At 43.9% G+C, this 27,279-nt stretch overlaps 1 pseudogene; it reads right to left on the bottom strand.

Moving 5' to 3' along the window:
* Positions 1-27,279, bottom strand: part of LOC115083306 — a 113,926-nt pseudogene that overhangs the window by 47,379 nt on the left and 39,268 nt on the right.

Raw genomic sequence — 27,279 nt, forward strand, 5'->3', positions numbered from 1 at the left:
ATGTCTTGAATGAGATGCTTGTGAGGCATCTCCAAATCAGTCTGCTTTTGTCGGAGAGCCTGCCCTGCCTTCACACTTCTGTGGAAGTGCGCTGCTATATTCCTGCATTTGTGTGTTAACATATGCAGGAATTCATTCTCTTGGTGATTGGACTCCAACTCCAGAGCTGACTTCACTACCAGGTGCAGAGTGTGTGCAAAACATTGGATGTTCTGAAAGCACCTGTCAGTTATTGCCTTTACCATGTTTGCACCATTGTCTGTGACAAAGAACCCTGCCTGAGGATTCTTGTCTCGCTGGTATAGTTGCCAGCCCATCAACATATGTCTGATGCATGCTAGAATATTGGTTGCGGTATGGGCCTGGTCCATCAGGTGGGTGTGCAGTAAAGCCCACCTCCACCCTGATACTTGTTCACCAATAGAACTGCTGCCTGCCCCTGCCTCAGCCAGGTCCCATCAGTGTGCTGTCAGGAGGGGTAAGAGTGTGCAGCATTCATGGCGGTCCAGATATCGCAGGTGAAATGCACACTCCCCTGTGCCTTAGCTAGCATCGCTTGGATGCGACTGCTGGGGATAACCTTTCTGCTAAATGTGGTTCTGGAGGGGACTTTGTAATTTGTAACTATGACCTTCAGAAAATGCTTGAAACTCACATTCTCCATTATCTGCAAGGGCTGGTCATCAAGGGCAATCATTTCCCCAATGCTCCTAGTTACAACTTTTGAGGCTGCTTGCCTCCTCCCCCGGGATAGTGTTACTGCACACCACCCCATTTTCTCCATGGTGGGTTGTCACTTCTGACACATGGCAGGGGGCTGCTGGCCTGCCACCTGACTGCTAGAAAGGGCTGAGGGCGTGGGTGACTCTGCTCCTTTTCAACCACTGTACGCTGCCTGGAAAAAGGGGTCCCCTGACTAGTACTGCCACCATCCCTAGATGGCAGTACTGTTGTTGGGTGTTGCCTCTTCATATAATGCGTCATGCTAAAATGAGATAGATGTCCCATTTGCTTGCCTCTGCTAATTGCCTGCCACAGTAATTACACTGAGCAAAATGCGGGTCCTCTGTCACTTTAAAGTGGCTCCAGATCTCATATGTCTTTCGTGATCCCTTCTCTATAGCCTTCGGGATGGATGCTGGCACTGGAGCTGAAGTAATGGGTGCACCCTGAGAAGCAATGCCAGGGGCACCAGTCACATTCTGTGCCTGCGCTGACTGCTCTTCCTTCTCCTCATCATCAGTTTCATCTCTCCCTCTGCAGCACTGAAGTGGAGGGTAAGACAGGACTAACAAATCCTCCTAAACCTTCGTCAGCTATTACTTCTTCCATTTCTGATTATGAGAATCCCACACAAGATGATTCTTCATTGGAATCAGAAGTAAACAGTGCCTGCGCTACATTTTCAATGCTAAGTCGAGTCTGCTGTTGCACTGCTGCTTTTGGGTCTCACTCTTTTGTCTTGCATGACTCAGCCTTCCCTTCCCTCACCTCCAAAACTACAGATTCAGAAACAGGTGGTGGCGATGCATCATTTTTAGATTTCATTTTTTTCTGGATGGAACTGCCTGCCCCTCCAGAGATTTTAGATTGGAACAGGTCCCTTTTTAACTTTAATGGGGGACTGTCAATCCCTTTTGAGGTGCCTCCTCTTCCAGTCCCAATCAGTCAACCACGTCTAGCTTTCCCTGATATTATGGATTTCATGTCAGTGCCTACTAGGGATTTCAATTAAAAGAATTATTTCCAAAAGAGGCCCACTGGGGATTTGGCTTCAGAGACCACCGCTGTCCCAATATGCATGAGTCTGCAAAACTGGCTGCCCACAGCCCCAGTGCCTTGATGTGTGCACTAATGTAATGTATGTGCACACAACAAAGTTGTAACTACAAAAGAGGCCCACTGGGGATTTGCCTTCAGAGAGAACTGCTGTTCCAATATGCATGAGTCTGCAAAACTACCCAGTGCCCACTGTACTGATGCCCACTGCCCAGTGCACTGCCTTCTTAGATTAAAAGTGCACCGAGAGACAGTGAGTTCAATAAAAAAAAAAAAAAACTGCAGTTATGCCACTTAACAAAAATGTCTGGCTTGGCACAACAGCAAAATCGATGAAATATCTGTTTCAATGGCAATTCTACCAAACTAGCTAGAAATTGAATATATCTCCCACCCACAACACCCAAATGCTGCTTGCAACCTACCCCAGAGGGTAAAAGAAGAAGCAAAATGCCACTGCTAGTGCTAGCAGCTTCGCTCAGTGGCACTGACAGAGAGACCATCTCAAATCAATTTTTAAAAGTGAGGTTAAAAAAAACAAAACAGGGCTAGCTGGCACTGCAGCCAAATCGAACAAATATCTTTTCTATTGAAGTAGCTAGCAACTGAATACAGATTTGATACACTCAGACTAGTTCTGAGTTCAGCAGCCACCTCCTGGACCACCTCCCCACCATCCCCACCAAGAAAGTGCGTGGCACACCGCGGTCTTCACCAGGAACAGCATCACAGAGCACTGAGTGAGAGCGGCGATTGGCTCATTACAAAAACTGCTTAGCTCTGATAGGTTGCATTCTGGCCTCCTTGCCAACCTGTCTGACCCACTCTATGACAGGGCTGTGAGGTCCCTTATGACTCACAGGCAAGGGCTGGTTTTTGCTATCTCCTATTTCAAATGGCTGCTAAGAAATCACTGTGAGCCAAAAGAATGAAACTAATGATATGTTTGTATTCATGGGGGATCGCGATACCACGAATAGAATGGATAGGGATGTATACGTTGTGGATTGCCAATAAGTTGTAAATGAATGCACATCCCTACCACATTATATCCAATGCTGAGTACCACTATAAATAAGAATACTACTGCTGCCTCTAGGGCCTGAGATGCCATTTCAAGGGCCAGACCACACTGAATGCTGTACCCTACTATATCCCTAACTCCATTATTTGGGCCAGGCATATCTCACTTTATCCTGCCATGTCTTCAAAAAAGGCACTGGGGCCAACTTGCACTGATTCCTTCTCCCTGTCTTACCCTATATACCACTACTGGAGCCAACATGCATGCATACCATCTGCCTACTTGCCCTGTGTACCACCAGTGGGGCTAACATACACTCCATCTTCCTGCCTTGCCCTGTTTCTCACCACTAGGACAAATATGCACTTATACTATCTGCCTGAAGACTGGAGGATAGCAAATGTAACCCCAATATTTAAAAAGGGCTCCAGGGGCGATCCGGGAAACTACAGACCGGTTAGCCTGACTTCAGTGCCAGGAAAAATAGTGGAAAGTGTTCTAAACATCAAAATCACAGAACATATAGAAAGACATGGTTTAATGGAACAAAGTCAGCATGGCTTTACCCAGGGCAAGTCTTTCCTCACAAATCTGCTTCACTTTTTTGAAGGAGTTAATAAACATGTGGATAAAGGTGAACCGGTAGATATAGTATACTTGGATTTTCAGAAGGCGTTTGACAAAGTTCCTCATGAGAGGCTTCTAGGAAAAGTAAAAAGTCATGGGATAGGTGGCGATGTCCTTTCGTGGATTGCAAACTGGCTAAAAGACAGGAAACAGAGAGTAGGATTGAATGGGCAATTTTCTCAATGGAAGGGAGTGGACAGTGGAGTGCCTCAGGGATCTGTATTGGGACCCTTACTGTTCAATATATTTATAAATGATCTGGAAAGAAATACGACGAGTGAAATAATCAAATTTGCAGATGACACAAAATTGTTCAGAGTAGTTAAATCACAAGCAGATTGTGATAAATTGCAGGAAGACCTTGTGAGACTGGAAAATTGGGCATCCAAATGGCAGATGAAATTTAATGTGGATAAGTGCAAGGTGATGCATATAGGGAAAAATAACCCATGCTATAATTACACAATGTTGGGTTCCACATTAGGTGCTACAACCCAAGAAAGAGATTTAGGTGTCATAGTGGATAACACATTGAAATCGTCGGTTCAGTGTGCTGCGGCAGTCAAAAAAGCAAACAGAATGTTGGGAATTATTAGAAAAGGAATGATGAATAAAACGGAAAATGTCATAATGCCTCTGTATCGCTCCATGGTGAGACCGCACCTTGAATACTGTGTACAATTCTGGTCGCCGCATCTCAAAAAAGATATAATTGCGATGGAGAAGGTACAGAGAAGGGCTACCAAAATGATAAGGGGAATGGAACAACTCCCCTATGAGGAAAGACTAAAGAGGTTAGGACTTTTCAGCTTGGAGAAGAGACGACTGAGGGGGGATATGATAGAGGTGTTTAAAATCATGAGAGGTCTAGAACGGGTAGATGTGAATCGGTTATTTACTCTTTCGGATAGTAGAAAGACTAGGGGACAGTCCATGAAGTTAGCATGGGGCACATTTAAAACTAATCGGAGAAAGTTCTTTTTTACTCAACGCACAATTAAACTCTGGAATTTGTTGCCAGAGAATGTGGTTCGTGCAGTTAGTATAGCTGTCTTTAAAAAAGGATTGGATAAGTTCTTGGAGGAGAAGTCCATTACCTGCTATTAAGTTCACTTAGAGAATAGCCACTGCCATTAGCAATGGTTACATGGAATAGACTTAGTTTTTGGGTACTTGCCAGGTTCTTATGACCTGGATTGGCCACTGTTGGAAACAGGATGCTGGGCTTGATGGACCCTTGGTCTGACCCAGTATGGCATTTTCTTATGTTCTTATGCCTCCCTTGCCCTTTATTCCGCCACTGGGGTCAATATGCATTGATACCATCTTCCTGCCTTGCCTTTTTTACCACCACTGGGGTTTCAGTCCTCCTGCTCCTTCCTGTTACACCCCAAGAAACAACACTGGGGCTTCATTCCTGCTTACTCCTGGCATGTCCCCAACAACACTGGAGCTTCACACCTCCTGCTTACTCTTGACGCATTGTGTTAGGTAGTAAGGAACAGTCTTGTGGAAGTCATCTCGATGGATCTCACAAATGGTTAGTTTAGTTCTTTATGAGAAAGAAAATACAAAAATGATTTATTTGGGTTTTTTTTTTGTCAAAATCATTTTTATTAAAGAGCATCACAGGTACAGTTAAAGATACATTCAAGAACTGAACTATGGGATAAAGGAGCACATTACAATATTAATCAGATATTAGCAGCTATATACATGACTAAAACAAGGTAAACTTGAACAATTCCCCATGTACCTTCTTTTTGGAGTCTATGAGACCAAAAGAAACAAAGAAAATTCCAATAATAGCCCACTGCCCAGTCACAACCCAGATAACCACACACAGTCCACACACTACACACAACCACCTCCCCCCCCCCCCCCCCCTGCCCTGGGGAAGACTCCTTCAATGACTAGTATTGCTCACCGTTTAAAACTTAAAAGACATCAACTGCCCTCTTAAAGTGCAGTCCCCACTGCAGTAGTCAGGTCACATAACAAACCAGTTAGCTTAGAATTCCAGTCAATTCCAAGAGGAATGATATCCAGCAACATTTAAAGTAGACTGAAGATCCAACGGTAGTAGGTCATAGCAAGTTGACCAACAAGACTGGTATATCAAATCTCTTTCCTTCTCACTGCTTATGGCAACCATCCGTTCCATTTGCATTGAAAATGCAAGCCGCCCATACCAGGTCTGCAAGTTGGGAGGCATATCTGGTGTTATCCAATCAGCTAAAATAGTACGGCAAGCCAGTAATACGGCAGTGTGGCCAAATTTATCCAAGGACAACTTATAAGAAGGAAGGGCTCCTCTTAAACCAGATAGAAGCAGCTTGCCCGTCCAAACAATAGAAGAACCAGTACATTGAGCGACTACTGCAATCACCTTCATCCAAAAAGGTCTCAGCACCGGGCACAGAAATAACCTGTGTGCCAAAGTACCTGTCACTTGATGACATTTAATACATTTAAGGGAAGATAATCGTCCCATCCGACATCGGCGAACATCATCACAAAAAATATGGTGCAAAATCTTAAATTGCAACTGCTTTTAGGCATAAGTTTAAAACACGAAAGCAAGTATGAAGAAGAAATATCCATAGTCCACGCTTCAGTCCAGTATCGAGCTAAAGAAACTATATGCGGTACTGAGCGATACGTTCTGCCAAATTCACTCCAACCTTTGATGGAATTACCCATTAAAGTCCTATCAAAAAAGCGCTGTGCAAAAGCTGACTCCCTTGTATAATTCTCCGCAGTCCAATGAAAGGATTGAAGATAATGACGGGTCTGTAAATATGCATAAAAGTGCTTAGCGGGTAAATTATAGTCTTGGCCCAAAGATGTAAAGTCCCGCACTACCGGTGAGTCAGTAACATAAAAATGAAAAATGAATGCTAAATATTTCTGTAACCAGGCATCAAAAAGATAATAGCTGTCTTGACTTGGTGAAAAATTCAAATTACCCATTAATAACATGAAAAGAGAAGTGAGACCAGACAGGCCTCCACGGGACCGTACCCAGCGCCAAGCCTGGCGACAAGTTTGCACCAAACTGCGAGGGATATGGAAGGTCCGGTAAGCCTTCGGACTAGCTTGGATCAGGTACAAAGGAGACCAAGGTGCAACCATGCTAATAACCAGTCCATCATCACAGTATGTATATTCATCAAGGATCCATTCCCCCACATATCGGAGTTGGCATGCCGCATTGTATAGCCTAACATCCGGCAAGCCAAGGCCCCCTTCTCCCCGTTGAGACATCAACACCTGATATCGTAACCTCGCTTTTTTTCCCACCCAAAGAAATTTTTGGAAGGAAGACTGCAACCACTTTACATCCCTGCTAGTTAGCCAACAGGGCAACATATGTAATTTATAAAGTAATTTAGGCATGATGACCATTTTAAGAATAGCGCTTCTACCAAAGAGAGATTTGTAATGAGTTACATTTATTAGAATGGAGCTTTGAGCTTTGTGCTTAAGTTCTCAGTGAACATGTCTCACAGCCAACCCTCTTCCCCCCTAGTATGATTAGAATTTAGTTAAGATGGTGAAATATATAGTAAAATGGAGAAATAGGATATTAGAGAGAGAAAAGGACACATTTAATTCCATATTATGCACAAGGTCAGCACGTAACTTGCTTTCAAAGTAATGTTTCTATCAGAAAAGGTAATGGACACACAATACTGCTTAAAGCATTAAGACAAGATTCTGGGCTGTTAGATAGCCCTCCCTTCTCAGCAACCCATAGCCCACAGCCCTTGTCTCCCTTTGCTGCTTCCCCACTAACCCCCTCACTCTCCCTTCACAGCCCATAGTTTCCCCCTTTCCCCTCTCTTCTTCTAGTCTATTAAGCTTGGACTCTAGGTCACATACAGTCAGAGAAGTGCAAAGTACAAAATGGAGACAAGACCTGCTTAAAAAATAAGAAGACCACTTAAAGCCAGCTAGCAGATAGGGAGTTAAATCTCAACTTTGAATAGCAGCAATGCTTCTGACAGAGAAAGAGCTGAAACTGAAAACATCTGGAAACTGCCCAGATTTAGTTTATGGTAAAACATTTTATTAAGTAATGGATTACAGACACAGGATAGACTTCACACGTACCTTATGGTTCCAGTATACTTTTAGCATTTTGGGCACACATATTTTAATATTGTTTTTGACAGTAATGTTTTCTTATTATCTGAGATATCTGGTACACTGTTGATGTTTATAACAGAATGTGTTCAGGTTTAGAGAAAGTGCAGAGTAGGTTATCTTACACGTGGGAGAGAATTTCTGTACAAAATGTCTTTTAGAGGTAGTGAATAAACCACAAGGAATCCACTATTTTAGTTTAGCATTAAGACATGCAGACATTTATCTTATCACTTAAGTTTGGCAATATTTCAGGAGAGTTAGTAGACAAAGAGATTCCCCACAGTGCATGTGCAAATAAAAAGACATATAACTCTGGCACACACAAGGATGGGAGGACTTCTGCTGAAGAGTTATATATAGAGAGAATAGCAAGACCAATCTCAGCAATTCAAAGGGTCCCCTGCATAGTCCAGTCTTCCCAAAAGAGATCCTGCTTAGCTGCCATTGCCTGAGAAGTTGGGGAAGATGCTTCTTTCAGGAAAGTGACAGATTTTCACTAAGCTTTTGTATATTATTAACTCCTTTTGGCTGGGGGAGTATATTTACCTTAGTAATTATGCTCATATATATATATATATATAAATTCTCTGAAATGCTCCCTGTTCCACGCGCAGGTCACCAGAGGCAGGCATAGCTCCGGAGTCTCAATGCGTGGATGAGACGATGGTGCAAGGAAGAGGGATTCAGTTTTGTTAGGAACCGGGGAACCTTTTGGGGAAGGGGGAGTCTCTTCCGAAGGGATGGGCTCCACCTTAACCAGGATGGAACCAGCCTGCTGGCGCTAACCTTTAAAAAGGAGATAGAGCACCTTTTAAACTAGAACAAAGGGTAAAGCCGACAGTCGCTCAGCAGCGCATGGTTCGGAGAAAGGTATCTTCAAAGGATACTAATGATGCATTAGAATTAGGGCATCCCGACAGTGAGGTTCCAATAATAAGAAAAGTAGTCCAAGTGCCTGTAACTAAAAACTCACTTGAGCTAAAAAATTCTAACTTATCCCTATCAATTAAAAAGCAGAATGAAAATACAAACAAAAACCAAACTTTGAAATGTTTGTATGCTAATACCAGAAGTCTAAGAAGTAAGATGGGAGAATTAGAATGTATAGCAGTGAATGATGACAGACTTAATTGGCATCTCAAAGACTTGGTGGAAAGAGGACAACCAATGGGACAGTGCTATACCGGGGTACAAACTATATCGCAATGACAGAGAGGAGCACCTGGGAGGCGGTGTGGTGCTTTATGTCTAGGATGGTATAGAGTCCAACAGAATAAACATCCTGCATGAGACTAAATGCACAATTGAATCTTTATGGGTAGAAATCCCTTGTGTGTCGGGGAAGACAATAGTGATAGGAGTATACTACCATCCACCTGGTCAAGATGGTGAGACTGACAGTGAAATGCTAAGAGAAATTAGGGAAACTAACCAAATTGGTAGTGCGGTAAAAATGGGAGACTTCAATTACCCCAATATTGACTGGGTAAATGTATCATCGGGACACGCTAGAGAGATAAAGTTCCTGGATGGAATAAATGATAGCTTTATGGAGCAATTGGTTCAGGAACCGATGAGAGAGGGAGCAATATTAGATCTAATTTTCAGTGGAGAACAGGATTTGGTGAGAGAGGTAACGGTGTTGGGCTGCTTGGCAATAGTGATCATAATCTGATCAAATTTGATTTAATGACTGGAAGGGGGACAGTAAGCAAATCCACGGCTCTCGTGCTAAACTTTCAAAAGGGAAACTTTGATAAAATGAGAAAAATAGAAAAAAACTGAAAGGAGCAGCTACAAAAGTAAAAAGTGTGCAAGAGGCGTGGTCATTGTTAAAAAATATCATCCTAGAAGCACAAGCCAGATGTATTCCACACATTAAGAAAGGTGGAAAGAAGGCAAAAGGATTTCCGGCATGGTTAAAAGGGGAGGTGAAAGAAGCTATTTTAGCCAAAAGATCTTCATTCAAAAATTGGAAGACGGATCCAACAGAAGAAAATAGGATAATGTATAAACGTTGGCAAGTTAAATGTAAGACATCGATAAGACAGGCTAAGAGAGAATTTGAAAAGAAGTTAGCCGTAGAGGCAAAAACTCACAGTAAAAACTTTTTAAAATATATCCGAAGCAGAAAGCCTGTGAGGGAGTCAGTTGGACCATTAGATGATCGAGGGGTTAAAGGGGCACTTAGAGAAGATAAGGCCATCGTGGAAAGATTAAAGGATTTCTTTTCTTCGGTGTTTACTGAAGAGGATGTTGGGGGAGGTACCCGTACTGGAGAAGGTTTTCATGGGTAATGATTCAGATGGACTGAACCAAATCACAGTGAACCTAGAAGATGTGGTAGACCTGATTGACAAACTGAAGAGTAGTAAATCACCTGGACCGGATGGTATACACCCCAGAGTTTTGAAGGAACTAAAAAATGAAATTTCAGACCTATCATTAAAATCATCCATTGTACCTGAAGACTGGAGGATAGCTAATGTAACCCCCATATTTAAAAAGGCTCCAGGGGCGATCCGGGAAAATACAGACCAGTTAGCCTGACGTCAGTGCCAGGAAAAATAGAGGAAAATGTTCTAAACATCAAAATAAATGATCTGGAAAGAAATAAGACGAGTGAGATAATCAAATTTGCAGATGACACAAAATTGTTCAGAGTAGTTAAATCACAAGCAGATTGTGATAAATTGCAGGAAGACATTGTGAGGCTGGAAAATTGGGCATCAAAATGGCAGATGAAATTTAATGTGGACAAGTGCAAGGTGATGCATATAGGGAAAAATAACCCATGCTATAGTTACACAGTTAGGTTCCATATTAGGTGCTACTACCCAAGAAAGATCTAGGTGTCATAGTGGATAACACATTGAAATCGTTGGTTCAGTGTGCTGCGGCAGTCAAAAAAGAAAACAGAATGTTGGGAACTATTAGAAAGGGAATGGTGAATAAAATGGAAAATGTCATAATGCCTCTGTATTGCTCCATGGTGAGACCGCACCTTGAATACTGTGTACAATTCTAGTCGCCGCTCTCAAAAAAGATATAATTGCGGTGGAGAAGGTACAGACAAGGGCTAACAAAATGATAAGGGGAATGGAACAGCTCCCCTATGAGGAAAGACTAAAGAGGTTAGGACTTTTCAGCTTGGAGAAGAGACGGCTGAGGAGGGTTACGATAGCGGTGTTTAAAATCATGAGAGGTCTAGAACGGGTAGATGTGAATCGGTTATTTACTCTTTCGGATAGTAGAAAGACTAGGGGGCACTCCATGAAGTTAGCATGGGGCACATTTAAAACTAATCGGAGAAAGTTCTTTTTTACTCAACACACAATTAAACTCTGGAATTTGTTGCCAGATGTGGTTAGTGCAGTTAGTATAGCTGTGTTTCAAAAAGGATTGGATAAGTTCTTGGAGGAGAAGTCCATTACCTGCTATTAATTAAGTTGACTTAGATAGCTAATAACCACCGCTATTACTAGCAACGGTAACATGGAATAGACTTAGTTTTTGGGTACTTGCCAGGTTCTTATGGCCTGGATTGGCCACTGTTGGAAACAGGATGCTGGGCTTGATGGACCCTTGGTCTGACCCAGTATGGCATGTTCTTATGTTCTTATACTTCCAGCTGCAGCATGACATACTCCTACCATAATCACTGTGGACTGACACTTCCAGCTGCAGCATACTCCAACCATATCCGCTGAGAACTGACATATCCTGCATAAGCCTATCTTGCTCCAACCACAAACCCTGGGGCCTGACACTTCCAGTTTCAGCATGCCATGCTCCAAGCATATCAAAAAATTCTTAAAAAGGCTCAGGATCCTTAATAATTTTAAATAATAAGAATGCTACATTTTCTGCCTAACAAGGATGGTATTTTCCAAAAGCCATAGAAAACTAACATATATTGCTTTGAAAACTTACTGAAACACTCCTCAAATTTTTAATACCATTCTTATTTTCATCTATGGTACTCATCGTCTTGCTATCTCTTCCTCTTGCCACAGTTATCTGTTGTTCTGCACATTTTCTGCACTACTCCATGAACCATAACTGATTTCATGGCCCATTCGCAGTTCCACTGTACTGTACATGTGGGTAACCATGATATGCGTGGCTTACTCCATGACACAAAAATATATTTCTGGACTGGTGGATCAGCCAAGTTCAGCCATACTTGGATAGGGAGAAGCATACCCCTCTCCAGTTGTCTGTATGCTTGAACAAAATGACTCAAACAAAGTGAAGAATATTCTGTTATATATGTACAGGCTATGCAAGATTTATATAATGATAAGAACGATGACCATCATTTGATGCCCTTTACAATCTTGTGGCTTACGTGAAGCCTTTTAGAGTGCTGGGATTGTCTAATCATAGGTCTCGTTCTTATATGTATAGTTCAAAATTCCCTTAACAGGGCTATTATGTGCACTTATCTTTGAAATTGATTTTTCACAATGCAGTACTTCTTGATACTTCCAGGAGCTTTAAAATGAAAACCACAGAGGATCAATCTATGATATTTAAAAAAAGTGTGGTCAGGTAGTTGGCGGGTTGACATCACTGAATGTGTTTTCAGTGCTTGTCAAAGTACTTCCCCATTGCTGATGGTCATCGTTCTTATCGTTATATAAATTTTGCATAGCCTGTACATACAGGGGCGGATTTTCAGAGCCCTGCTCGCCTAAATCCGCCCAAATCCGGGCGGATTTAGGCGAGCAGGGCCCTGCGCGCCGGTGAGCCTATTTTACATAGGCCTACCGGCGCGCGCAGAGCCCCGGGACTCGCGTAAGTCCCGGGGTTTTCGGAGGGGGGTGTGTCGGGGGCGTATCGGGGCGGGACCGAGCGCAGCGGCGTTTTCGGGGCGTGTCGGCAGCGTTTTGGGGGTGGGTATGGGGGCGTGGCTACGGCCCGGGGCGGTCCGGGGGCGTGGCCGCGCCCTCCATACCCGCCCCCAGGTCGCGTCCCGGCGCGCAAGAGGCCCGCTGGCGCGCGGGGATTTACGCCTCCCTCCGGGAGGCGTAAATCCCCCGACAAAGGTAAGGGGGGGCTTAGACAGGGCCGGGTGGGTGGGTTAGGTAGGGGAAGGGAGGGGAAGGTGAGGGGAGGGCAAAAGGAAGTTCCCTCCGAGGCCGCTCCGATTTCGGAGCGGCCTCGGAGGGAACGGGGGTAGGCTGCGCGGCTCGGCGCGCACCGGCTATACAAAATCAATAGCCTTGCGCGCGCCGATCCAGGTTTTTAGCAGATACGAGCGGCTCCGCGCGTATCTACTAAAATCCAGCGTACTTTTGCTTGCGCCTGATGCGCCAGCAAAAGTAGGCCAATTCGCGCTATTTGAAAATCTACCCCATATAGCGGAATATTCTTTACTTTGTTTGATTCAAGTACTATTTACCGGGTATTCAGTTTTCTGATGAATAAAATGCCTGGCATCGCCCATGCCACTCTGTTTTAATTCTATACCCCTCATTCTACACCTTTGTATTCTTATGCCACTCAGACTTGCTGCCATGTAGATATTTTACACCTTGGGATGTTTAACTTCTTTCTGCCACCTCACCTTCCTGGCATACTCCAGCTCTTACACCTTGAGATCTCCTTGCCAGTCTGGGGTGCTGCAGTGCACCTCTCCTATGGCTTTGAAATCTTGATACCACTCTTTCTAATTCTTGGTCCCTTTATCTATACCTTGGGATTTTTCCTGCCACATTTTCTGCTTCATTCCCCCTTCATGGTGCCTTAGGGTGCTCATGCCATTTTTTGTGCCACTTTGACTCTCATGGTGCCATCAGGGGTTCATGTCACTATTGCTGGCATCTTCTTTTTGCACCTTGGGGTGTTCTTCCTCCTCTTGCTGCTTCTTTGCTCCTCTCATGGTGCGTTGGAGAACTCCTGGCAATGATGGAAGTCTGGTACTCCTTTACAGAGCCTTGGGCTAGTATTTATGCCACTTTTGATGTCACTTTACCACAGTCTAAGTACCTTGCAGATCTTTTCCCCTTCTGATGATTTCTTGTCACAAGTTTCATTAGAATTGGTAAGAAAATCACTATTCTGGAGCCCAGAATAGACTGCAATGCTTCCCCTATAGTTTTTAATGGCAAATGAATAAACTAATGAAATGAATAAAAAAATGTCATTTTGAAGCTAATGAAATGAATTTGAGTCCTAACAAAATGAATACATATTAATTTTTTTCTTCTTTTTTTTTCAAAATAATTTTTATTGCAAGGAGAACAACTTACAGACTCAGGGATCATAAGTAATACAGTAAATAAACAGTCATCCACAGAAAAAACCGCAACAGGGCTAATACAGAACATCAAGAGATCCCTCAGCAGGCGTGCACCTCCGACATTTTCCCATTTACTTGCCCCCCCTGCCACTTTTCCATATCCACGAACCCCAAGCAATCCCCAAAACCAACTCCCTTGCACACCACATCCATACAACAGACTATCGTCATTCATACACTCCCCCCCCTCCCCCCAAACCTCCACTTAAGACCAGGTCGGTTTGTAGCCATTATTACTCCACCCTGCCTGGACGTCATTAGGGAGCAGAGTATAGTATGCATGCCAACAGGCACTGTAGATTTTGTCCGGTCTCCTCGTACCACTGAGACAGTCTAGAAATTCCATCTGCAGTAGAGAGACCATTCTGCCAGACCACGCAGTAATGGTGAGTGACACCGCCGGGTCAATCCAAACTGCCAATATAGTACGACAAACCAACATTACAGTAAGTCGCTCAAATTTCACCTTAGATCTGCTACCAGGAACACTACTTGTGTGCTGACTGGCCAGTAAAATGTGCTCTGTAAAAGCCATATCCAGGTTCATGCACTTACTTATTGTCTGCAGCACAGATGCCCAGAAGGCCTGCAACTTTGGACAAGCAAACAGTCGATGGTATAACACACCGACCACTGCACCACACTTGCTGCAGAGAAGAGAGTGAGTCAATTTCATTATGTACCGGTGTACATTGTCACAATAGAGGCAATGAAGAATTTTGAATTGGAATTCTCGAAGACCAAGGTCTGGTAGCAATTTATAAAGAGCCGTAAAACTGGTTTTCATGTGTGCCGGGGTAATCAGTGTGCCCAGCATAGCAGACCAGCGAGTTGCCAAGGAGTCCAGGCAGTTAGCCTTGCAAAGCAGTTGTCCCAGCTTTTTCTATCCAGTAATATTATTCATGAGACAAGCAGTATCAAAGACTTTAGTAGCATAGACCATAGATTGTTTCAGCCACCATCGCCTCTGAGGACCAAGGAAAGGATTTCAAATAGTGGCGAGCTTGTAAATAGGCATAGAATTGCCTAGCTGGTATTTGAAAGGTACGAGCCAGGGTATCAAAGTCCAATATCAAATGGGACTCAGGGTCAAACAGATGGAAAGCAAACATCACCCCATTATTTGCTCATGACTGAAAAATAACTTTACTATCCAATATCCATACCTGGCAAAAACCTGACATTACCCAGAAAAAGCGTTAGGAGAGAGGCCATCCCGGTCAAGCCATAAAGCCTGCGCAGCCAGCAACAAGCTCGAACACAAGGGTTTAGGAAGACCTTGGGATAAGTGAGGGTGCACCATAGCCCGGGGTGCAGCTGAATGATGCTTAAAGGGGAGCTGAAGCCTGACATGCTATCTAGCATGTCAGGCACATAGTAGTGGTAGGATCCAGTGATCCATTCGCCTATGAAACACAACTGGCAGGCGACATTATATAATCAAAAGTCTGGCATATTGAGCCTGCCCTGTTCCCGGGGGTGCTCCAGAATGGTATAGGCTAGACGGGCTAACTTTCCTTTCCAAAGAAAATTTTGTATACTAGCACGGAGCCTTCTAAGGTCTCCAGCCTTCAGCCAGCAAGGAATCAAGTGCAGTAGATATAAAATCTTGGAGACAAGCACCATTTTAATTAAAGTGCATCTTCCAAAAAGCGACAATGGGAGAAGGTTCCACACTTTCAGCTGCCCCCCCAGGCCAGCGAGACAAGGGGAGATATTCAAGTCGTATAACCACTCCAACCTCCTTGGGATCCAAATGCCTAAATATTTCAGCTTATCCGGGGCCCTTTGGAAGGGAAAGGGTTCAACACAAGTAGCGGGCAAGTGATCATTCAGGGCCAGCGCCTCAGATTTGGCGAAGTTTATTTTTAAACCCGCTACCTGTTGGAACTGTTCAAAAAGAGTAATAATAACAGGTATGCTGGTGTGTGGCCGTCCAACAAATAAGAGGACATCATCAGCAAACATAGCAGTCTTTAACGGATGCCCATCCACACTAATCCCAGTAAACTTTGGCTCTCTCCACAGCCTGATAGCGAGAGGCTCTAAGGCCAGTACAAACAACAGGAGGGAAAAGGGCAACCCTGCCAGACCCCACTGTGTAAAGAAAAGGAATCCGTGGGCTGCCCGTTGAGTAAAATAGAAGCACTGGGGTTACTATAAAGAACCTTGAGCCAATGGAGAAAATCACCAGAAATGCCATATCTCTGCAGTGCCCAAAACAGGTAATCCCATGATAAGGAATCGAAGGCCTTTTTGACGTCCAGACTGAGGACCAGTGCTTCTGCTTCCGGCTTATGGCTAAGCACCACCAGAAGACGACATACATTATGGACCCCCTGTCGCCACTTAACAAAGCCAGTCTGATCCTCATGAATAAGAGAGGGTAGGACGGTGTTTAGTCGGGACACAAGAACGGCGGCTAGGATTTTTACATCAACATTAAGCAACGATATTGGCTGATAGGAGCCCACTTCTAAGGGATATTTTCCCGGCTTAGAGAGGACGACAATGACTGATTGGTTGGATGCCTCAGAGATATTATTAGTTAGCAGCAGTCCATTATAGTATTTGGGTAATGGGGACAAGACCAGAAATTTCAAAATCTTATAAAACTCAGATCCTAGTCCGTCTTGACCCGCTGCTTTACCCAATTTAAGTGTCTGAATCACAGAATAGATTTTATGCTCAGTAATAGGGCCATTGAGGGCAGCCGTTTGCTCCACCGTCAACTGGGGCCATGGGAGGTCTCAGAAGAGAACATTTGCACCATCCAAATCCATAGGCTTAGGACCATATAATGATGTGTAATAGTCCAGGAACCTATTCGCAATAGCTGCAAGTGTAGTGTGGTGCACCCCGTGACCATCTCAAATACCTGCTATAGCTGCTCGATGGCCTCTGGGCCGGATAGGTCAACTCACTCTATTGCTGTGCTTATAGAACTGATCGTGGTAATACCAGAGTGATTTGGACACCTGTTGGTGGAACAAACAGTTTAGGGCTTCCCGGGCTCTGTCCATGTGGGCTTTAGCCTCGGATGTCATCCCCGCCATGTGGTGCTATTGGGCAGCTTTAAGAACAGCAGTCAGCCGCAATATTTCCACATTATGTAGCTAAGCTGAACAAAACACGTAGACTATGATAGCCCCCCGCATAACCATCTTTCCTGCCTCCCACACAGTTGCTGGAAAAACGTCCTTGGTGACATTAAACTCGACGTATTCTTTCCAGCACCCCTGTAAGTATGTATGAAACTCCTTGTCTAAGTATAAATCAGGACGCATGTGCCAGGAGAAGGGGGGGTGAGGGGGTGGGTGGGCACTGGGGCTGCACTGCAAAGTCACCGTCACCGGGGCATGATCGGAAACAGAAATAGTGCCAATACTAGCATCAGTCACCCTGGAGAAGCACTGGTCCAACACCAGTAAGTAATCTAGCCTAGAATAAGTCTGTTTGGGAAAAACGTGTATTCAGTCACCTGGGTGCAAAACCCGCCAAACGTCCATGAGCTACAATTCTTGGCATAACAGGTTAATTCCCATTGTTTGGTCCCTTGTCGAAACTGGTTTGGAGGGGCGGTAATCTAGTAGCTTATTTGCGACCAGGTTAAAATCACCCCCCACCACCAGGCTACAATCAGAGAAATCAGCTATATGACTTACAAAGGAAGTAAAGAAGGCAGGAAAATACACATTAGGAGCGTACATATTACAAAACACCAGTTTCTGCTGGTATAGCTGACCCACAACAATGACATATCTCCCCTCTAGGTCTTGAAGGGTTTGTGCAGGATGAAATGGCAAATTTTTATGAATGAGGATGGCCACTCTCCACTTTCTGGAATTAAAAGAGTAGAAACATTGGCACACCCATTCTCCCTGTAATTTAGCATGTTCTTTATCGCCCAAATGAGTTTTCTGCAGAAATGCCACGTGGGTGTGCACACATTTAAACAAGGTAAATATCTTCTTCCATTTAATGGAGGAATGTAGGCCATCCACATTTAGGGAAACAATTTTAACCTGCGCCATAACATTCACATAGCATAAGAAACAATTCAGAGAAGACATAAATATACCTTTCCCCGAGGCCCCCCAGCCTGGGCCGCAGAGAAGATCGGATCAGACCCCTTGCATATCCAAACAGATATGCCCAGCCTAGTCCCGTAGAGGTTCACCATGTGTTCTTCCCTCCCCCCATCCCATGATCACACATACCAGACATACCAACATGCATTCCAAACATCCACTCCCCACTCACCCCTATCATCACTGTGCACCACCTCTCCCAGAGGCTTAGGGCCCACCCCAAGTCACCTATTAGCATCGGGGTTTGAGGACGCCCCCCTCCAGCCCCACTCCCTCCCCTCATGGTCCCATCAAGCAGTGCAGATACAAGTAATAGGTATCAGAGTCCCAAATTAAGAGAGCAATCGAAAACCTTCAGCTCGCCCCAGAAGAGCCACTCTCATCACAATCAACAAATGCCCTAAGGAGCAAAAGTAAAGAAGATCATCAAGAAAAGTCCCAAGTAGTAGTGTGCTCCAAGCGCTAGCCACGCCACAGGTATCATGGAGCAATAATGCCGCCATTCAGAACACTAGCCCCAAATTAGCTGCTCCGCTTCGCAAGGATGGACAAGAAGGGGCCCAGTGAACCCACCAAGGTACAGCTCATTGAATAATGAGGTGCCAAAATAGAGACAACTGTGGCCCTTCAAACTAGGCCAGAACAAGCTCATTGCGCTAGGAATCGTAGAGCCAGACCTCTCGATCTCACTCCGTGCTGCGTCTCGTAAGTTCATGATGAAGCGGTCTGCTTCTTCCTTGGAGGTTAAGAATAGAACCCGGTTGTCATGATGTATGCATAATTTGGCGAGGTAGAGCAGGGCAAACGATGCCTCGTCTGTAGAGTTCTGTGTAGGCCGGCGCGAGAACCTTTCTCTGAGCCACGGTGCTTGCCGAGAAATTGTTTAACAACAAGATTCTGCAGCTGTGGTACTCCACAGTGGCTTTTTGGCGGTAGGCCATCAGCAGTTGGGTTTTGTGTTCCAAATTCAAGATACATGCCAAAACAGGCCAAGGCCAGCCACTGTCCTCTAGCATGGGGCCCACTTGGTGAACCCGTTCACATTGTAGTCACTCGGCATCAAACTCCAGGCACTCTTGGCCTGGGAGCCATTTTTCCACAAAGTCCCTGAGCTCTCCCTCTTTCACCGTTTTGGGCAAGCCAATGATTTTTAAATTATTTCGCCAACCACGGTCCTCTTGCTCCTCAAGGTTTGTTAGAAGCTCTCACTGCTGGCTCCTGAAATCAGCCACATATCACTCCGACTCAGCCAGCTGGTCTCCAAGGTCAAAGAGATTGGCTTCCGCCGTATCCAGTTGCTTGGAGTGACCTTCCATAGCCGACTTGATATCTTCCATAGCGGTCTGAAGTTTAATAAGTTGGCCATCGAGTGCCTCTGTAACCTGCTGGGATAGTTGTTGCAGCACATCCTCTGTAAAGGAAGTCAACACTTTTCCCCCTGCAGGGGCCTCCGCCATTTTGGTCACACGCAGTCATCGGGCACTTCGGTCTGGGGCGCAGGGTGAGCTGTGATTTCGCATGACCCTCTCTCCCTGCACCGTGAAACAGTGAGGGGAAGATCAAGCAGCCAGCAAATGCCCAAAATTTGGCCGGCAAAATAATTACTTTGTCTGCGTTAGGATCGCTGTGCCCCCGCTATTTTGACTGCACACAGGCGGCAGACGCAGCATCTAGGAGCGCGAGAAGCACTCAGATCACCCCTCTCCTGTACAATTTTGCAGCCTCAATGCCGGACAGTAGCAGAGCCAAGAGCCTTTGGTGAGTGCGGGATCCGAGTTTGGCCAGCGAAAACGGTGTTTTTACCCGATTTTTGGGAGTGGGGCCGCGGAGCTCTGTCCCGATGCTTCCGTATCCCTTATGTCATCGCCAGAAGTCCAATTTTTTTCTTCTATACATCCCTAATTCTTGAGAGCTCTCTGTTGGTCTATAACAGCCACTAGGCCTCAAGATATCTAAACAAAGCACTCCTGATCCCATCCAAAGCTTCCATGGAGTCCTTGATATCTAATGACCTAGTCAAGCTCTTGGTGGAATCTAAAATATCGGGCATGCTAATAACTGCTGCCTGTTGATGAAACAGCAAAACAAAGGGTGATAGTGCAATGGGGGTCCCAGAGATAATCATGTAGACTGGAACTGATCTGTCTGACCCTGAACCAGCTGGCAGCTGAGACAAGAGGTGATTTGGCAGATGAAGGTGTGGAACAGCAAAACCAAAGCAGCAAAAGGAACAGGAGAGATGCTGTAAAGGCACTTTCTCACCAAATCCCCTCTTCTCCTACTATTCCTATTATTCTTAATTGTGAACCTGTCTTTTTAGAAACAGGCAATGCTTTTTTAAATATATATATTGTATAATATTTTAGCTTATCTTCATTGAAACAGATACATGGATATGTTTATTTCTGTAAATCATTATCCAATCATTTTAAGGGGAAAGGCAACCAAAGAGAGCAGTAGAGTAGAGGGAGAAGTGATCTGTTTGCTCAAGAGACAGGGAATGAAGGGAAGGAGAGATGAGCTTCCATCTATCTTTAAAACTCTACCTCCCCCTCCTGCAGCATTCCAGTGATTGGTCAATCGGATCATGGGCTCCAACAGCATTGAGTACCACATAACATGCTGGGTAAAAGATCCAGAAATTGTTGCATGGTCATGCAGTTCTGACAAACATGCAACCAAGTCAAACACTCCTACACCTGACTGGTAAGTACAGACTTAGGGCTTGAAGGGGAGAAGGGAACAGGTACAGGAACAGGTATCAACAACTGCTTGGGCACTTCTAGTGGAAAGGAAGGATCGGTTGTGTCAGACAATCCATAATAGTCCTGGTTCTGCATAGGGATCTATTTTACTCTCCAATGTTTACCAATTTGTACTTCCTTCATCTATGTTACACAAAATAAATATTACAATAAATAAAAAATGTATTATAGTTATTAGAAAAGAATCAATCAGGAGAGTTTACCTGCCATGGTTGAAATTCCAATTTTAGAAGCCCACTAAGTTGAGACTTGGCTGTGTACATGTTGTGCAAAGCATGAGCCAGTGCATAGACTGAGACGTAAAGACTGTAAGTGAACTGAAAATTATGCAAATCAAACTGCCAAAGTGAAAGGTTAGACAGCGACTCCTGCCCTGTGCAATTGGGCAAATTTGAATTTTCAGTCCTGTACAGGAGCTCACATTGGAATGCATCCTTCCACAGATACTGCAGAAAGGAGGGATCTGGAAATGTGGATGGATGGAGATTATAGAGGAAATCCTTGAAACCTGGAATTTTCCCTTTATGAATGGCAAATGCTATGGAGCCGTTCAGTGTGCTACAAGCTAAAAGGGTGCCCGGGGAAGAGATGGCAGCAGAGATGAGCCACACTTTTTCAGCAAACATTTGACACCATATGTAGCAGAAAAATGATGCCATTTCATTCCGAGTACTGTAGATGATAACCACATTGGCTAGTGACTTATAGACTGTGTCTGCAATCCGGTTAAGTCTTGCGAGCTGCTCAGCTGTAGAGTCTAAGATCACAGGTATCATTTCCAGAAAAGCAACACAGCTGCCAGTCCTGATAATCTCCCTCTTCAGTTCCTCACTGCTCCTCTGATCACTCGGGTCATCTGATGTGAGAATCCCCACCCAGTTCCATCCGAAGAGGTTCAGGAACTGAATCAGACCCTGCAACTGAGAATGATCATTAGGAACAGTGCGATAAAAGGATGAGAACTCAACCCGGTCATTGAAGAGCTGGTCCATAGATCCATAACTGATCTGTGATTTAAAAAAATAAAAATAAAGCAGAGTCAAACATTAGAGCTCTTCTGTTTTCTTACTTTAACCATTGTCTCAACCAATTTGTATGCTGCACACAATTTTGAGGTTCAAACTAGGGATGTGAATCGTTTTTTGATGATTTAAAATATCGTCCGATATATTTTAAATCATCAAAAAATCGTTAGGGCCACGATACAATACCAATTCCCCCGATTTATCGTTAAAAAATCGTAAATCGGGGGAAGGGGGAGGGCAGGAAAACCGGCACACTAAAACCCCCTAAAACCCACCCCCGACCCTTTAAATTAAATCCCCCACCCTCCCGAACCCCCCCCCCAATGCTTTAAATTACCTGGGGATCCGGCGGTGGTCCAGAACGGCGGCGGTCCGCAACGGCCCCCTCAATAGAATCGTGTTGTCTTCAGCCGGCGCCATTTTTCAAAATGGCCGCCGCAAAATGGCGGCGGCCATAGACAAAAACGATTCGACGGAGGAGGTCGTTCCGGACCCCCGCTGGACTTTTGGCAAGTCTTGTGGGGGTCAGGAGGCCCCCCCAAGCTGGCCAAAAGTTTCCTGGGAGTCCAGCGGGGTTCCGTAAGCGATTTCTTGCCGCGAATCGTTTTTGTACGGAAAATGGCGCCGGCAGGAGATAGACTGCAGGAGGTCGTTCAGCGGCGGTCCGGAACCCCCGCTGAACGACCTCCTGCAGTCGATCTCCTGCCGGCGCCATTTTCCGTGCAAAAACGATTCGCGGCAAGAAATCGCTCCCGGAACCCCGCTGGACTCCCAGGAAACTTTTGGCCAGCTTGGGGGGGGCCTCCTGACCCCCACAAGACTTGCCAAAAGTCCAGCGGGGGTCCGGAACGACCTCCTCCGTCGAATCGTTTTTGTCTATGGCCGCCGCCATTTTGCGGCGGCCATTTTGAAAAATGGCGCCGGCTGAAGACAACACGATTCTATTGAGGGGGCCGTTCCGGACCGCCGCCGTTCTGGACCACCGCCGGATCCCCAGGTAATTTAAAGCATTTGGGGGGGGGGGTTCGGGAGGGTGGGGGATTTAATTTAAAGGGTCGGGGTGGGTTTTAGGGGGGTTTAGTGTGCCGGCTCACGATTTTAACGATTTTTCACGATAGTTTACACACCCAAATGGCAACAATACGATTCCCTCCCCCTCCCAGCCGAAATCGATCGTTAAGACGATCGAGGACACGATTCACATCTCTAGTTCAAACCAGTAGACATACTAATGAATCTGGTCACAAACCTAAGTACAAGAGCTCAACTGGGGAAAATAAGACTTCTGTTTTCTTCTTTTCTGCAAATAGAGAACTTGGAAGACAAAAGTGGTAAAACCAATAAATTACAATGTGTGTACCATATGGAAGCAAAGACCGGAAGGCTACCACAAATGTATTAAGACAGTCCGATAGAAAAATATCCAAGTTGTATATTGTGGCAGACGTTCTACTGATTTCCCAGACAATGCTGAAGTTATAAGTCCCTATATGCAGTGGGGTAAAACAAGTATAAGACTGCCCTGAAGTGAAAGGAGACAACGGTTAACCCTGTCTGCAGTTGTGCCAGTATATTTCAGAGGCACTTTGTGAGCATGAAACAAAACAATTATTTATTTTTCTGTGCTATTTTTTTTCTTTGAGCCAGTGATATGTTAATATTCTTATAATGATCTGTTGAGGTAAAAGAATGTATTATTTGCTTTAACAAACTTGAGGCAAGTAGTTTATACTTCTTGCTTTCTTTCAGATAGACACAGTGCTGGATTGCCGGGAACAGTTCAATTGAGACCTTGCTCCTAGCAGGGGGTTGGCTTATTGTGACTAAGAATGGTTGGGAGGGACCAGGGAGTGGAAGCAGGATTAATACATGTTAATAGAAATTGATTGGGAAGGAAATAATCTGCTGACCACTGCATGTTTGAATATTTTAGGAGGGAAGAATATTTAAAAAGTTATGAGTTATCCATCTAAATAGCTTTGAATGCTGATATCTTCATGTTCTTAGATTTATTTATTTTATTTAATAGCTTTTGTATACCGTCATTCATAGACCATCATAACGGTTTACATGGTATTAGGTAAAAAAACAATAAGTGCTAAAAGAATACAAAAGGCAATGTATAACAGTAATAAAACAAAAGATAAAAGGAGCAGGCAGCATTAAAAGGAATACAATAATAATATTTTCAACAGAAAATAAAATAAATCATAATTTAAAACATATCTGAATCCTTAGGGAGACATAAGTTGGATCCTGATAGGCCTTCTGAAATAGCCAAGTCTTTACCTCCTTTCTAAATAATTTTAGGTCTGATTGAAGCCGCGTTGCCGTTGGAAGGGAATTCCAAATTCTGGGGCCTGCTAATGATAAAGCACGGTCTCTGACTTGGCTGAGATGTGCTGAGTAGTGAGTACACAGAGGGAATAGTTAGGAGGCCTTTGTTAGCAGAGCGGAGATTGCATTGAGGGGTGTGTAGTCGAATAGCAGTGTTAAGCCAGTCTGCTTGTTCACCAAATATAATTTTGTGTAGGATAGAAAAGATTTTGTATTAAATTTGATATTTAACTGGTAACCAATATAGCGAGATTAAAATCGGGGTTAAGTGATCATGTTCTTGGTTCCTGTTAGAATTCTCGCTGCAGTATTCTGTAAAATTTGGGCATATAGTAGAGGTTGGTAAACCAAGTAGGATAGAATTGCAGTAGTGAGTAATTGCAAAGATAGGGCCTCATTTTCTAAAGTATCGCAGGCCTGCGATACTTTAGAAAATCGCGCTAATGGGGGGCGGGGGGGGGGGTTCGAAACGGGGGGTGGTCCTGCGCTAGCCGGCAGCGATCGCACCGCCGCGGTGCGATCGCTGCCGGTTTCACACCCAATAGCGCCACCGTGAAAGGTGGCGCTATTGGGTGTGAAATAGGATATGAAAATGCTCCTTACCTTTTCGCCATCCGCGCCTTCTTCGTGGGTCGGCCCTGGTGATGCCCTGACTCCTCCTCTTCCGGGGCCGACTCCGCCCCGATGACGCTAGAGCATGTTTGCGCTAGCAGTGCAGGCTTGCACTGATAGTGCAAGCATGCGCTAGTGTTAGAAAATGAGGCCCATAAGTAGCTGGAGTACCATTCTGAAATCGGATGGATTGAGTAATGGTTTTAAATGTTTTAAAATTTGAATTTTGTTGAATCCTTCTTTTAGTTTAGTAGATATGTATTTTTTGAGATTAAGTTCAGTATCAAAGATCACCCCTAAGTCACAAAAATGTGATACAGGGTTTAGTGTAATTAAGTAATCTTCTAATACTAAGGAAGGTGGTTTGTTAGGTGTGGATCTTCTATCTAGTAGGATGATTTAGATGTCTGTGTTTGCTGTGTTCATGTTGACTAATCTGGCCAAGGCAAACCTCCATTCTGCTGATATATTTTGTGTTATCCTAGTCATGCTTTTCTTTGGTGTTCACCAAAATGAATTCCCTGTGAGGTCTGTACCAAGATTAATAATAGCCCTAAATCTAGGTGGTAAATTATTGCAATTTACCACCTAGATATGTGGTAAATTACCTAGTTAGGTATGATAGCTTGCTAAAGATGTACAACTTTAGCGAGCTATCATACCCAGAATTCATCAGCAATAATGCAGGCTATCAAAACAAGGACAGAACAAAGCAGTCAAGGATTCAAACAAATGCTAGAGATTATACAGGGATAAAAATTCTGGCTATACCTGCGGGTACCTATAGATTCCTGTAAGTGTTGCAATTGCATGTGATACCACTGAAGAGAGGCTTCCAATGAAAGCAGCAACTTGTCCTTGATGGTGACAGCTAAATCCAGGAACAGAGTCCATTTCTCCTGATAAGATAGTTAGAGTAGCACATAGTGATAAACCTGTATCAGAGCAAGAATCAGCAATATGGAAGCCTAGGGTGATGTTTGGTAATATGTCCACATTTTGGTTGATCTCCTGAATGGCAAAATAAAAGGCCAACAGATTCCAATAGTTATGTAGATCCCATCTGTGAATAAGTAAAATATATCTTTATCAGATATTAGTAAACGTCATGATTCACTTATATATTCAAAAGGAGAGAAAGCATAAACTATAGAAATGTATGCAAATTCACCATAATCCTGAGCTGTAGCACTCTCTTCTATTTTACTACAGAAACCTAATATCAAAGTCTGCCAGTGTTCGTCAAGCCTCTACTGCAGCATGTTGTGTTTTTTAGGTTTTAAGGCCCCCTCCTCCACCCCTCATATCTGCGGATACATCCCAGTCCCGACCTGCCTCGCCCCTTGTTATTCTGTTTCTAGAACCTTCAAACACACAAGGATTCAGTCCTGATCTGCAGCCCCTCCCCCCTTGCTAGTCCCACTGAAGGACCTAAAATCAATCCTTGTTCCTCAACTCACATCCCAATCCAATCCAATGTAATCCAGTCTGTTTTTAATAGCCCGCTAATCCAAAGTGCCCAACATGTTCAGCATAGCAAATCAGGAAACAACACCTGATCTCTAATGGCTTTCTTAAGATATCTGACCCAAGACTGCTTTTAGTGAATGAGGTCAGAACTGTATTAGTTATTTATTTAAAACATTATTATTCTGTTTTATTCAACTTTCAGTTATTCTAAGCAGATCACAAATTAATTCATACACAATATTTTATGAATAAACATGTTACATTGATTCACAACATTATTCATTCAGACAGAAAAACAATGATCTTTGAAAATGCAATCAGAATGCAGAATAAAATCATTTGATAACCTTTCATAATCTGTTACAAAAAAGGCTTGTCTATACAGGCAAATCTTTTATCTTCCTATCAGCTTCTGCCTTAAGTTCTAGTGGGAGCTTATTCTACTGTGAGTGACACAACTGAGCATGCTTAGCTGTGAGTTGTTTGCAATCATCACTTTCTTGCAGAGGGAACTGATAACAATGACATATCAGTGGATCGTAAAGTCTTGTGGAAAATATATTTCTGCCACAAGGAGAAAGAATATATGCTTAAACTCTTGGACTGTTCGTCACAATAATCCATTTATTGAAAAAGGGTTATGGCGTTTAAATTCCACAAATGTTTTGAAATATATAATTCTTCTAATTCCTTGACTGCTGTGTTTCGTATGACTGCTGCATTAGGAAGAAAGTACAAAGTTCTCATATTTACAAAGAAACAGGTATAAGTTAGAACAGTAGCAGCTACAAAACATGTAAATAGAGATTAAATGTGATTGTTAAATTACAGAAGGAGAGCACATACCAAAGTTTAAGAGTAGAAACCATAAATAAATGGTGCGCTGAGCTGTGGAAGAAACAGGCAGATTGCTATTGAATTAAGCCAGCAAAAATCATAAAGAATAATAAGCTCTCATAAGTTACACAAAAGAAGTACATACCATAATACAAGAAGGTCAAAATAAAATTCACAGATATTTTCAAAGTTTATAATTCCAAAGTATACAATTCTTTGCGATTTGATGGTACACCGTTCTGCAGGAGTGTGA

This window comes from Rhinatrema bivittatum, chromosome 2, assembly GCF_901001135.1.
Source record: "Rhinatrema bivittatum chromosome 2, aRhiBiv1.1, whole genome shotgun sequence".
Classification (NCBI taxonomy): domain Eukaryota; kingdom Metazoa; phylum Chordata; class Amphibia; order Gymnophiona; family Rhinatrematidae; genus Rhinatrema; species Rhinatrema bivittatum.